Below are 4,071 nucleotides of genomic sequence, written 5' to 3'. Positions count from 1 at the left end.
GAGATCAGCCCTGGGATTTCTTTGGAAGGAATGATGCTGAAGCTGAAACTCCAGTACTTTGGCCACCTCATGTGAAGAGTTGACTCATTGGAAAGGACTCTGATGCTGGGAGGGATTGGGGGCAGGAGGAGAAGGGGATGACAGAGGATGAGATGGCTGGATGGCATCACTGACTCGATGGACGTGAGTCTGAGTGAACTCCGGGAGTTGGTGATGGATAGGGAGGCCTGGTGTGCTGCGATTCATGGGGTCACAAAGAGTCAGACACGACTGAGCAACTGAACTGAACTGAACTGAAGTGTGGTAAGTATTATAAAGCTTTTATTGACATTATCGGAATTAATGCTAAAAACAAGTAGTTACCAAACTAAGGTCTATGGCCCCAATCCAGCCCACCATCTGTTTTTGTACAGTTTTATGGGAACACAGGAGCGCCCCTTCATTTATTCATTGCCTGTGGCTACTTTCACGCCACACAATCGTGTAGTTGCAACAGACTGTATGGGCTGCCTAAAGAATCTATCAACCAGCCCTTTATAGAAAAAGTTGATTCTTGAAAACAATCCTACAAAGTAACTACTGTTATCCCCACTTGTTGCCAAGGTCACTTACTGGTTTTGTCAGCATGGTAAATTAGACTCAGGTCTGTCTGAATATAATAATCGATAATCTTTTTAGATATTTTCACAGCAGAGGACACAGGTCCTAAAGTCAGACTGTTTTCATATCCAAGTCTACCACTTAGTAGCGCACACTGGACATTTGCTTGCCCGCCCAGTGTCTCAGATTTCTCCACAACTCTTCTGGTTGGTAATCCCTGTTGCTGGTCATCCTTGACATCAGCACAGCCCTTGGCCCCAGTGTCTGTCTGCTTTAAAATGATTTCCTCAACATTTTCAAAATTCCCCTCAGATACTCAAGAACAACCAGGGTAGCCTTGTTATCTGGGCAGGGTCCCCGTGGACCCTGGTCCCCTTTTCTCCCTTCGGGGGTGTTTTTGGATCCCTACTCCTCATCCACCATGTTGAATTGACTAGATGCCCCAAAGAACTCCAGGCCTCATATCTGTGGGATCATTCTGGGGCCCCCGCCCTGGCCCTGATTTTAGGAAGCTGACCTGAAAAGCAATTGTTCCTCAGGAGAGTTGTGTCTTCTCTAGTGAGACTTGGTGAGACTAAGCCACCATACAAGTACAGACTCACTTGATGACTCCCATCTGGGAGACACAAGTTCATGACTCTGGGGTACCCATGGCCCACTGTCAACCCTTGGGCTGCCATATGTTGGGTGCATGTATCAGCCCTCACCCCTCCATGTTCTGATAGAAGGCAATGTCTGGTTTCCGTCCTCCCCCCTCTGCCCCAGGGCAGCAATCCCTTCACTGGTAGCAGGATAGTTGAACCTCCTCCCTGCCCAGTCCTCCAGAGATCTATGACATTCTCCTCAGAGGGCTTTCCAGCTGTTTGCCTGCAATTCCTCTAGATCCTCTCTGACTGACACCTTCACTAGGCTCCAAATATTCATGTTTAAGCCATGCTGGAGAGATAGGCATTCTTTGCGCAAATAGGACCGCTCATCTTTGTTTACTCCCAGGCTCTTCCCTCCCCCTGCCCTTCCTCTGATGATGGTCTGTGGAAGGCAGAGGTACTGACAACATTGGAAGAAATCACATTCTAGGAATGCAGTAATTCCCCAGGGGACTTCAAGAGAAGCTATGGCCCAAAAATGTGATGTTCTAGTTTATTCCAAAAAATTTCAAGCAGTGACTTTAACATGGTCAGAAAGCCAATTAACTTCACATTTTCTTTTGTACTCAGGGGAAGGGTTGCCTTTGTGGTCACCAGCCACAAAGCCAGTAAGAACCCTTGAGAGAGTCATTGGAAGCTGGAATTCATGGGTGGCAGGATAGGTGACATAATCAGCATTAAATACATAAATAGTATCAGGGAAATGCAAAGGCAAGCAGATCTATGTTGTTTCAGTACAAACGTGCTCTGAAGGGCTATGATGCTATGAATAATAACAGCTTCTCCTGGGGACAAGGAGGTGGGTGGAGGTGAAATTAGCACATTTAACAATGAAGAGCACAAAGAGATGGTTGTGGCACTTGCATGGGAAGTGTCTACATACTGTGACTAATCTTCACTCACACTGATCAGACAATAAACAAATGCGAAAATACCTCTTCTCCACGCAGTGTTCTGTATCTCCATCAATAATCAGTATGCCTCATGCAGGACCATGAATTTTTTAAAATATTAAAAAGTCAAATTGCAGGGACCCTGAAAAACATATTTGCCTGGAGACATTTACCTTAGGGACTCTCTGCCTTGGGGTCATCTTATTTTCTTTCCTATTAAGGTGCTGTTGCTTTTATTTGTAATTTCTCGTATCTCTTTTAAGGTTTGTGTTTTCTTGCATGTTTTCTGCATACTTAAATTGCTCTTTCTTTGTGGTCTCTGTTTCAAAAATCAACTTGTGTCTCATAATATTGTGTGCCCCTCGACTTCTTTTCAGGCTGGTAAACTGCCACCCTTTCTCTCTCTCTCTTGGATCATCTGCCTGTTTCAGTCTGCCATTCTCCTTCTTTCTGTGTCTCACTCTCCCTCTCCCCACATACACACCATAGCACAAATATGCACACACAACTGGTGAACGTGTTGCTTTAACGAATAGGCAGCATGTTTACACAGAATTTGTCCCTTGCTTTAGGGACTATGAAATTCATGAAACAAAGAGCCCCATATCTGATACAGAAAAAAGATCCCAGGGTTACTTACTGTCATTCTCAGATTTGGCATCCGGACAGTCAAGTCCTCGTATGCTGAGAATGCCAAGATGTCCAGCATGGCACAAGTGGAAATTCTTCTAGATGTCTGTTGTGTATTCCTGTTTGTGGTTAGACCTTAGCTCTTTTAAATCTTAACTTGCTTGTGGATCAAGTGCCCTGTGACTTGTGACAGCTGCAGTGTTAGATGAAATAATGGGATGTTATGTGTAATTCAATGGCTAGGGGTCTACATTGTCAGTATGGAAAGCTACTTAACTAAAATCACATTTTATATCATTTAAAAATATTTGGATAGCCTAAGATTCAGTCTTTGCTTTCTACCAGGAGACCATATAGTCAATTTTTACATGTTATTCCTCTTGGTTACTGTGAATAATTTATGTTTTTATTCCTGACACAATTTGGCTGTTCTAAAAATAGTGAGTGCCGCTGATTAGGACATGAAATCAGTTACTGCTGACTTCCTGTCCTATTATGGGTTCGTGCAGCAGTAGGGTAGGGCATTTGAATGCATTTGCTTGAGCACATTTAGATAATGTATGGTAAAGGTGACAGGCCTTTTTTTCTTTTTTGCCAACTTATACATTAGTGTCTCTTAAGAGGCAGCTTAAAAATTTCATAAAGCACTAACGCTGATTAAAAATGTTTGTTTAGGCTTGTTCAGGACTCTGAGTGCTTATAGACTCCAAATTACATTCTTGTCCTTCTTTAAACCAACAATATTTAAAAGCATGCTGTAATGGCTTTGTCTTGTTGGAGCAAATAATAATAAATTTCTATAGGGCTATATTTTTCTTATAGAATAATGAAAATGTGTAAACATGTAAAACAATCCGTGGAAACATTTGCATATGTATATATTGGTATTTTTAAATGTTTTAATCCTATTAATCTCTACAGCCTCCTTTGAATATGTTGAATTGTACTTTATTTTCTTTTCCTTAAAAGTGCTTTTTCAGTATTTATGGCATTTTTCTTATTCAGTTAAGACTCCTGAGAAGTCTTAACTTCTTGTGGACTTTATATCTTGTGGACTAAATTCTTCTGGTGAGCTTCAGTTTTATTATCTGCTTTATATCCATTTATCCATTTAAAGGATCAAAACCTTTTAAAAAAACACACCACCAAAAAAATGAAACAAAATACATTGGCAGAGGTCATACTGAAGACAAGGAAGTTGTTACGAATCTATTGCTGTCATAGAAGCAAGGAATAATGAGGATCTGAAAGCTAGTGGCAGTGGGAATGGAGAAAAGAGGTTGAACATGAGGAATGTCCGG

This window comes from Bison bison, unplaced genomic scaffold (assembly GCF_000754665.1).
Source record: "Bison bison bison isolate TAMUID 2011002044 unplaced genomic scaffold, Bison_UMD1.0 scf7180017864366, whole genome shotgun sequence".
In the NCBI taxonomy this organism is placed as follows: Eukaryota; Metazoa; Chordata; class Mammalia; order Artiodactyla; family Bovidae; genus Bison; species Bison bison.
The sequence above is the reverse complement of the archived record's forward strand: the minus strand, read 5'-3'. Positions refer to the sequence as shown.